Raw genomic sequence first — 10,497 nt, 5'->3', positions numbered from 1 at the left:
CAATCAGTCGACCAGTCACTTGGTCATCATCTTGTGTGTGTGTGTGTGTGTGTGTGTGTTCCTTGAGGGCAGACCATCCAGTCACATGAAACTTATTAAACAAAACGAGAAACCAAAGTTATGCAGCATTTTGCCAGAGAGAGAGAGAGAGAGAGAGAGAGAGAGAGAGAACCAGGCCAGTAAAAGAAAGAGTGAGAGAAAGAGACACTGAGAAACAGACACAGATAAAGAAAATGGCAGACAAAGCCAACCAGAGAGAGAGAGAGAGAGAGAGAGAGAGAGAGAGAGAGAGAGAGAGAGAGAATGACAATAGCAGTTACTTTCTTCCTCCTTTTCATCTTCTTCTTCTTCTTCTTCTTCTTCTTCTTCTTTGTGGTTATTTTCCCGCTTCTAAATTTTTGCTTCCTCCTCCTCTTTCTTTTTCCCTCCTGTTCTTCCTTTTCTAAAATCCTCATTATCCTCTTTTTCTTTTATAAGTTATAGAAGTTTTCCTCTTGAATTCTTATCTCTGGACTTTGTTACCTTCCTCCTCTTCCTCCTCTTCTTCTTGTTCCTCTTTTTCCTCTTCTTCCTCCTCTTCCTCTGTTTTTTTCCCTTCTCTTCCTCTTCCCCTTGCGATAGTTTCCTCGTTTTCTTTCTTATTCTTCTTCCTCTTCTTCCTCTTCATTACTCGTTTCGTCCTCTCTTTTTCTCTCTCCTCTGTGTCTTCCTCTTCTTCTTCCCCTGGTGATAGTTTGCTCGTTTTCTTCCTCTTCCTCCTCCTCCTCCTCCTCCTCCTCCTCTTAATAGTAGTGACAGTGAAGGTGGCGGCGGATTTTAGGGTGCTCTCTTGATTTCCTTCCTCTTGCTGGTGGCTGAAGTGGGTGTTTGTCATCTTGGATTCCTCTTGATTTCCTCTTAGTGGCCTTGAAGTGAAGTGGTCAAGAGGGGCTCAATACTCTTCCCTTACTCTTGATTTTGGTGTGTGTGTGTGTGTATGTGTGTGTGTGTGTGTGTGTGTAGAAAGTAACAATTGATAACGGAGGTGAAAGTTACACTGGATAATAAATAAAAATAAATAAACGTGTATTCCGAATTTCTTAAAGGCGGTGAAGTAGAGAAATAAGGATAACAGTGATAATCGTAGACAAACCGAAACGTGTGTTTAAAAAATAACTACAGAACAGCTTTAAAAGAAAACACAAAAGGCTGTGAAGTAGAGAAATAAAGAAACGGCAATAATCGTAAACAAACTGAAACGTGTGTGTGTGAAAACAAAACCAACCATAAGAGAAAAGCTTTAAAAGAAAACACAAAAGGAAAATAGTAAAAAGAAAGGAAGTTGGCCGAGGAGAAACTAAAGGAACTTGGAAACAGACAAGAAAAGAAACGAGAGAAAAACTGGCCACTAAAAGAAACAAGTTTGGAATACGTGAGTGAATGAGATAGGAAAAATAAAACATAAACAAAGAAGAAAGGAAACTAAGTGATGGTGTTGATGGTGGTGATGGTGATGGTGTTGGATTAGACTGGAGACAGACGGAAAGAGCTCTAATACTATTCCTTCTCTTCCTCCTGATCATACTACTACTACTACTACTACTACTACAGCTGCTTCTACAACGTCTACTACTGCAACGGTATCTATTTTAGGTAAGAGGAGAATGGTTTTGTTGCTCCTAATACTGCTTTATGTGATGCTCTCGTAGTTATTTTTCTTCATTAATTCATTCACTTTTTTATTTATTTTTTTGTTTATTCATGTTTATGTCGGTGTCCCTTAATGCTGTCAGTGATGCTCTAGTAGTTTTCTTCTTCTCTCAATTTATCCACCTGTTTTTTCTTTTCTTTATTTCTTCATCTTTCTTTTTTCTTTCTTTCCCTCTTGCTTTTATTTTTCATTTATTCATTCATTCATTCTTTCTCTCTTTCTTTCTTTCTTTTCTTATTCATTTTATTCACCTATTCATTGAGTACAGCATCCCCTTAAAATCGTCTGCAAAATACCATTAATACCCATTAGTCACCCTTACCCGCCAATAGGGATGGAAATGGGACGAGGTATTATTACAAGGCGTCACCTATTAATTATCTTCCTTCAATTGGGAGTAACATAATGAATGGGAGGAATTATATTAACACGACTCACCTGTTAGTAACCTTCCTTCACCAGGGGATTAAAAATAGGGAGGATGATGGTTGAAACGCCTCACCCACTTGTTAGTCCCTTGTACCTGATTATTAGAGCAAGACCCATTTGCTTATCTCTACCTGGGAAGTAAATGGGAAGATGATTGTTGAAGCGCATCACCGATGACCTTTCTTCACCTGAGGATAAACAACACCCATTACTTACCTTGGCCTGAGAACAGCAACAACAACAACAGTAACTGTCCATTATCTATCTTTTTACCTGTTTGCTTTACCTATTTACCTATGAACAAGAGTATCCTCTCCTCCTCCTCCTTCTCTTCCATCTTTCCCACCTCCTTTTCATTCCCCTACTCCTTTTCATCACCTTCCAACACTATTCTCTCTCTCTCTCTCTCTCTCTCTCTCTCTCTCTCTCTCTCTCTCTCTCTCTCTCTCTCTCTCTCTCTCTCTCTCTCTCTCTCTCTCTCTCAAAATAGTAATTATTCAGGCTCGTGGCTCTCTCCCTCCCTTCGCCGCCTCACATCGTCATCAGCACAGACGCACCAAGGCCGTTGTGATAGTCTCCTTGGAGTCTATCAGAGTTTGTATTATCTCCCTGAAGACTTATCAGTACACTGGTGGTCGTGAGCAGCACTCAGCGACAACCACTCCCAGGCAGAGCCTTGCCGCCCTTAAGAAGAATGTCCGCCCACCACGCCCGTGGCCACCTCACCGAACACTGCCACGGCGCACCACCACACCAGCACCAGCACCACCACCACCAGCGTCATGGAAGCTGCAGGGAGGGGCGGCAGGATGGCAGGACGGAGCAGGTGAACATGAGCACAGGCGGCAACCCTGCGGAATGTCCAGTGTGCCTTACAGGCTATGATGGCACCGTGCAGCGGCCGTGCAGCCTGCCCTGTGGCCACACTGTCTGCACGCTGTGCATAGATCAGCTGAAGGTGCAGGACCGTGTTGCCTGCCCAGAGTGCCGCGTCAGTCACGCCGTGCCCGAGGAAGGGCAGTTCCCTGTGTGCTATGCTTTTGAGGCCTTCATAAGGATGATGAGAGACGCTGAGGTGGCTCCAGCAGCAGCAGCCTCGCCGCCACCCAGTGCCGGGAAAGGGGAAGGAGCAGCAGTAGCTGGCAAGAAAGAGGCGGCGGGTCTCTCCCAGAAAATGCGTTCCTTCCTGCAGGAACAGGAGGCAACAGTTGTGGCCGCCATCACCGCCTGCCGGGAGGCTCAGTCGCAGCTGAACCAGTACCAGACGACCCTGGCAGGCTGGGGCGAGCGGCAGCATCAGCTGGAGGACAGGCTCCTGGGACTGGTGGACCAGAGCAGGAGTGCCAGGGAGCTCCTGCAGCAGGAAGAGTCCCGTACTTCGGCCAACGAGGAGAAGCTGAAGAAGGAGGAGCAGGGGCTGCAGGCCGTGCTGGAGACGTTGCGCACCCTTATAATAGAGCAAGAAGCAGGCGCGGCGGTGACTGAAATGGTTCGTTGCACTGGCGAGGCAAAGCAGGCGGTGTTTTCCTGATGCCAGCACCGTCACCACCGCCAGGAAGCTGAGAGAGGCATCTAGTGCAGCCCTGGAGGCTGGTCAGGCGGCTCTGGAAACACTTCCTACAGAGCAGCCCAGGCCCCAGGCAGACCTGGAAACCCTTCCTACAGAGCAGCCCAGGCCCCAGGCAGACCTGGAAACCCTTCCTACAGAGCAGCCCAGGCCCCAGGCAGACCCAGACTCCACCGTCATGGACAGACTGCACCTCATCTGTACATGGAGCTTAACGGTCGAGGACCTCCGCAGCCCGACACAGCCCGCCAGGCGTGTGCTGGAGGCTGGCCGGGTGTTTGCTGTCCACCAGGCAGAAGGTCAGCGCCGACACGCAAGAATAAGCCTTGAAGCTGGCCAGTTGTATCTCCACGCCCTGAAGGACCTCCCCCCACCAATGGACGCGGCAACCCTCCAGGTGAGCGAGGTTGTGCCCCCCCCACCCCCCCCCCCCCCCTTGCACGGTGTTCCTGGACCTGTCCTGGCCGGGCAGCGCGCCGCGGCGGGTCCGAATCCGTCTGAGCCCCGACACCCCGCGGGGCAGACAGTTCATACTGTTGTGCACGGGGCAGCGCGGCCAATCCTACGTTAACACCAGGTTGTTGGAGGTGTGTAGGAAGGGGCAGGCGGGGGAGTGTGTGAGGGGCGGGGACTACGAGAGTAAAGATGGTCGTGGATCATCCGTCCTGCTGCCTGGCTTTGGTGAGGGTAAGTACCGGCGGTCAGGCCGGGCGGGAGGTGTGTGTGGGCTGGTGTGGACTGACCGTACCCGGGGTGAGTGTGGCCAGTTTGGCATCTACACCAGAGATCGTAAGGATGGTTTTGTGCCTCTTGTCTTCGGTGAGGTGGTGAACGGGCTGCACGTGGTGGCCGAGGCAGCCAAACCCAGGGACATTACGGAGGTGACTGTGGCGGACTGTGGCGTGGTGTTGTAAGTAATGGCCACCACCACCACCACCACCTGTTCACCTGCTGCGGCCAACACCTGCTTGCTAGTTCCCGTTGTTTCCGTGGTTCCTGTTCTTTGTCTTCACACTGTGTGAGTTCAAGGTGACGTTCCTGTGTTGTGATGCGCCGTGTCGTGCACGCAACACACAAGGCTCACTGTGTTGTTTCCTGTGCTCTGCTGTGCTGGGAAGGAAGTCTCTCTCTCTCTCTCTCTCTCTCTCTCTCTCTCTCTCTCTCTCTCTCTCTCTCTCTCTCTCTCTCTCTCTCTCTCTCTCTCTCTCTCTCTCTCTCTCTCTCTCTCTCTCTCTCTCTCACCACAATATCACATTTTTTACTTTATTTTCCACTTTCTCTCCTGATTCTTGTCTGTCCTTTCTTTCTCATAACAACCAAAATTTATTCTCTATTTTCCACTGCTCTCTCTCTCTCTCTCTCTCTCTCTCTCTCTCTCTCTCTCTCTCTCTCTCTCTCTCTCTCTCTCTCTCTCTCTCTCTCTCTCTCTCTCTCTCTCTCTCTCTCATTTTTCCCCTACTACCTCCTCCTCTTTCTCTCTTTGCTATCTCCTCTCCTTTCTGTGTTCCTCCCTTTTCTGCATTTTTTTTTTAATTTCGTATTTGGGTCTCTGTCTTTCTTTCAAATTCTTTTGATTCACTTTTCTTCTTTCCTTTTTCTTTTCCATTTAATTTTTTTTCTCTGCACCTTTCCTTTCCTTTTCTTTCCTCTCCTTTCTCTTCCTTCACTGTTCTTCCTTTCCATTGTTTCAATGTCTTATACTTTCCTTTCCTTTTTCCTTACCTTACTTTTCCTCACGTGTCCTTTTTTTAACTTTTCTTCCTCTTCTAAATTTTCCTGCTCCTTCCTTTTCTCCTTTCCTCTCCTCTCTTCTTCCAGCTCCTTTTCATCACTTTCCTCTTTCAACACCCGCCTGCACCACCACAACCTCTCCTTTCGTTCATCAAACGGCCGCAGAAAACATTACTGCTATCCAGGTGCCAGACTGGACGACATCACCGCAGCGTGCGATGATGTCACGAGAAATGCCGACCGAAACACCCTCTTTGTCATTCACGCGGGGACAAATGACATAAAGACAACACTTTCCGAGGAACTGCTTGAGAAATACCGCCGCATGATCAAGCAGTATAAACGTAAAACGGATGCCAGTAACATCATAATCTCAGGAATCCTCCAGAGGGTCGGTGCCGAATCTAACTTTTACAATAAGGCCTTCAGCACAAACAACAGACTTCAGTCCCTTTGCTCACAAGAAAACGTCCAGCTCGCTAACTTGTGGAACAATTTTTACTAAGATTCAGACTTGTTCCTTCCTGATGGCATTCACTTAAACCCTGTTGGAGCAGTCCGTTTCGGGAGGCTGCTCTGTGACCAAGTGGCTCTTCGAAAGCCAAAAAACGCGGAGGCGAGAACACCAGCAGCTCCACCGTAAGGGTGCACTCAACCCGCAAAACTCCCGACTCGAATCACATTAAAGCTTGCTATGTAAACGCTAGTAGCCTACGTAACAAATTTGAAGACTTAGAATCCTCGCAGCTACAAATCATTATCACATCATCGGAGTCACAGAATCTGGTGGTGGTGGTGGTTTGGGATAGTCATGGCGGTGGTAGTGGTGGTGGTTTGGGATGGTCATGGTGGTGGTGGTGGTGGTGGATTGGGATGGTCATGGTGGTGGTGGTGGTGGTGGTTTGGGATGGTCATGGTGGTGGTGGTGGTGGTGGTTTGGGATGGTCATGGTGGTGGTGGTGGTGGTGGTGGTTTGGGATGGTCATGGTGGTGGTGGTGGTGGTGGTTTGGGATGGTCATGGTGGTGGTGGTGGTGGTGGTTTGGGATGGTCATGGTGGTGGTGGTGGTGGTGGTTTGGGATGGTCATGGTGGTGGTGGTGGTGGTGGTTTGGGATGGTCATGGTGGTGGTGGTGGTGGTGGTTTGGGATGGTCATGGTGGTGGTGGTGGTGGTTTGGGATGGTCATGGTGGTGGTGGTGGTGGTGGTTTGGGATGGTCATGGTGGTGGTGGTGGTGGTGGTTTGGGATGGTCATGGTGGTGGTGGTGGTGGTGGTTTGGGATGGTCATGGTGGTGGTGGTGGTGGTGGTTTGGGATGGTCATGGTGGTGGTGGTGGTGGTGGTTTGGGATGGTCATGGTGGTGGTGGTGGTGGTTTGGGATGGTCATGGTGGTGGTGGTGGTGGTGGTTTGGGATGGTCATGGTGGTGGTGGTGGTGGTGGTTTGGGATGGTCATGGTGGTGGTGGTGGTGGTGGTTTGGGATGGTCATGGTGGTGGTGGTGGTGGTGGTTTGGGATGGTCATGGTGGTGGTGGTGGTGGTGGTTTGGGATGGTCATGGTGGTGGTGGTGGTGGTGGTTTGGGATGGTCATGGTGGTGGTGGTGGTGGTGGTTTGGGATGGTCATGGTGGTGGTGGTGGTGGTGGTTTGGGATGGTCATGGTGGTGGTGGTGGTGGTTTGGGATGGTCATGGTGGTGGTGGTGGTGGTTTGGGATGGTCATGATGGTTGTGGTGGTGGTTTGGGATGGTCATGTTGGTGGTAGTGGTGGTGGTTTGGGATGGTCATGGTGGTGGTGGTGGTGGTTTGGGAGGGTCATGATGGTGGTGGTGGTGGTGGTTTGGGATAGTCATGGCGGTGGTAGTGGTTGTGGTTTGGGATGGTCATGGTGGTGGTAGCGGTGGTGGTTTGGGATGGTCATGGTGGTGGTGGTGGTGGTTTGGGATGGTCATGGCGGTGGTAGTGGTGGTGGTTTGGGATGGTCATGGTGGTGATGGTGGTGGTTTGGGATGGTCATGGTGGTGGTAGTGGTGGTGGTTTGGGATGGTCATGGTAGTGGTGGTGGTGGTTTGGGATGGTCATGGTGGTGGTGGTTTGGGATGGTCATGGTGGTGGTAGCGGTGGTGGTTTGGGATGGTCATGGTGGTGGTACTGGTGGTGGTTTGGGATGGTCATGGTGGTGGTAGTGGTGGTGGTTTGGGATGGTCATGGTGGTGGTAGCGGTGGTGGTTTGGGATGGTCATGGTGGTGGTACTGGTGGTGGTTTGGGATGGTCATGGTGGTAGTAGCGGTGGTGGTTTGGGATGGTCATGTTGGTGATGGTGGTGGTGGTGGTACGCAAGATGGTGGAAGGTAAAGTATGAAGAAGAATGAAAAGAAAAGAGGAAGGGAGGAACAAAAACAATTCCTAATGAGTAAAGTAAAACAGGCGGTGTTGACCTTTGCTTTGTAAGGGACATCGGCCCATATTCTCAATCACTTCGGGGCTTGCACACCCACATTAGACAAGGCTTTCATAGAGGTTGTGCCGAGTTGCATGGGTATTTTTATGAGTCTAGTGATGGTTTAATAAGGCTCCTGCACTTCGAATGTGAAAAACAACTCATAAGAAAAAGACTAATTTGCTTTGTGGCCTTTCGAGATATTTTTGTTGAAGCCGAAAGTGTCTGAGTATACGGGCCTCAGATAAGGTCTTTTTATTTTTTTACGTGAACGCCTATAGCGCCGGTAGGCTTTCTTGAGGGGCCTGGATGGTAGTCAGCCCCAGTCCGTCATGGCGCAGGCAAGTGTTTATAATGGCGCCATCTTCTCTTGGCTCATGCTGCTCCCTGGAACTCCTTCTTGATTCACTTGGACGGTTTCCTCAAGAGTCCGGGATGATGAGTGGTCTTCAGGACAGCATGTGGGTAGTTTTAAGCCACTCGGCGGTGACTGAAAATTCCGAGGTGGTAGCGCAGGGATTCAAACCCGCGACGTCCATCACGCGGTGAATGTGGGCCCAGCACGTTACTACTCAGCCACCGCCTACCCATGAGGCTCGGGATAGCAGGCGTGGTGTGGCAGAAGCTAGCCTTGTTAAGTTATCACTAGCCTCACAAAACTACCTATGGAGACAGTAACACAACCCCTACGATAACCTTATCAAATATAGATGTGTAACGCCCTCTACAGGTTTTAAAATATGGGTCAGAAGGTCTTGAGGCTCCGAACCGTAGGCGTGGCGTGCCAGAGGCCTTGTCAACTATCACTAGGCTCATAAAACTACCCATGGAAACACTGATGCAACCCCTACGATAGCCTTATCAAATGTTAGTGTGTGTAAGTCCCGGAGAGTTTAAGAACATGAGCCTTACTTATTTACTATCTTATTTACTGTCTATTACTAGTCAAATAAAACTACCCATGGAGACACTAACACAACCCTTACGAAAGCCTTATCAAATGTGGGAGTGTTTGTTCTTAAACGTTTGAGAAAGTGGTCCAGAAGGTCATGAGACTCAGAACAGGCGTGGGTTGTGTGGCCGGGCAGAAGCAGCAGCGAGGCCGACTTTAACGCCCGTGTGTCGGGGAGCAGGCGAGGCTGCGCTTAACGAACGAGAAAAAATGTCACAACTGGAACGAACTCAGACAGGGAACGACGGTAATAACACAGACAGCCTCCCCCTTGCTTGAACACACACACACACACACACACACACACACACACACACACACACACACACACACACACACACACATTGTTGTCGACTGTTACTGCGACACTGACGTAGCAACACTCACATGATTGCGTAATTTATCTTTAACTAAAATATTCTATATCCTCGAATACTAAATGTTAGGTAGACACGTTTTCTATCACACACAATAAATGCTGCCAAAACCTCGCTCTGAGTCTATAACGGAAAGATCAACGCTATATTTCCTTTCCTATTCTTCGTAATAGTATAGTTTGTACGATTAAGTGTCAATGCTTCTTCTGTGTCTGTGGAAGGAGGCATTTCAACGACAGTTTCTTTAATGCTTTGTTTGTCTTCGCGCTCTGACACTCCATTATCTTTACTGTCTTCTCTTCCTTGGCGAGCAAAAAGCAATGGACTGACGATTTTCTAGATGTTGTTTTTGTCTCCGCATTTTACATTCCTTACTGTCTTCCCTTCCCTGGAGAGCAAAAAGCAATGGACTGACGGTTTTCTAGATGTTGTTTCTGTCTTCGCATTTTACATTCCTTACTGTCTTCCCTTCAATAGAGAGCAAAAAGCAATGGACTGACGGTTTTCTAGATGTTGTTTTTGTCTTCCCGTTCTCCTTTCCTCCCTGTCTTCCTTCCTTAGCGTAATACACTGACGGTATCCTCAATGTTGTTTTTGTCTTCCCGTTCTCCTTTCCTCCCTGTCTTCCTTCCTTAACGTAATACACTGACGGTATCCTCAATGTTGTTTTTGTCTTCCCGTTCTCCTTTCCTCCCTGTCTTCCTTCCTTAACGTAATACACTGACGGTATCCTCAATGTTGTGTTTCTTCCCGTCATTGTTTCCTCCCTGTCTTCCTCCCTTAGCGTAATACACTGACGGTATCCTCAATGTTGTTTTTGTCTTCCCGTTCTCCTTTCCTCCCTGTCTTCCTTCCTTAACGTAATACACTGACGGTATCCTCAATGTTGTTTTTGTCTTCCCGTTCTCCATTCCTCCCTGTCTTCCCTTCCTTAGCGTAATACACTGACGGTATCCGCAATGTTGTGTTTGTCTTCCCGTTCTCCTTTCCTCCGTGTCCTCCCTTCCTTAGCGTAATACACTGACGGTATCCTCAATGTTGTTTTTGTTTTCCCGTTCTCCTTTCCTCCCTGTCTTCCTTCCTTAGCGTAATACACTGACGGTATCCACAATGTTGTTTTTGTCTTCCCGTTCTCCTTTCCTCCCTGTCTTCCCTTCCTTAGCGTAATACACTGACGGTATCCACAATGTTGTGTTTGTCTTCCCGTCCTCCTTTCCTCCCTGTCTTCCCTTCCTTAGCGTAATACACTGACGGTATCCACAATGTTGTTTTTGTCTTCCCGTCCTCCTTTCCTCCCTGTCTTCCCTTCCT

The 10,497-nt window shown here is 48.8% G+C and overlaps 1 pseudogene; it reads left to right on the top strand.

Moving 5' to 3' along the window:
• Positions 1 to 2,951: 2,951 nt before the first annotated feature.
• LOC126992430 (uncharacterized) lies at positions 2,952 to 5,037 on the top strand (annotated as a pseudogene).
• The last annotated feature ends 5,460 nt before the right edge of the window (positions 5,038 to 10,497 follow it).

The sequence above is a fragment of the Eriocheir sinensis genome, unplaced genomic scaffold (genome assembly GCF_024679095.1).
Source record: "Eriocheir sinensis breed Jianghai 21 unplaced genomic scaffold, ASM2467909v1 Scaffold460, whole genome shotgun sequence".
NCBI classification, from domain to species: Eukaryota; Metazoa; Arthropoda; class Malacostraca; order Decapoda; family Varunidae; genus Eriocheir; species Eriocheir sinensis.
This window is presented reverse-complemented; position numbering and strand designations above follow the sequence as displayed.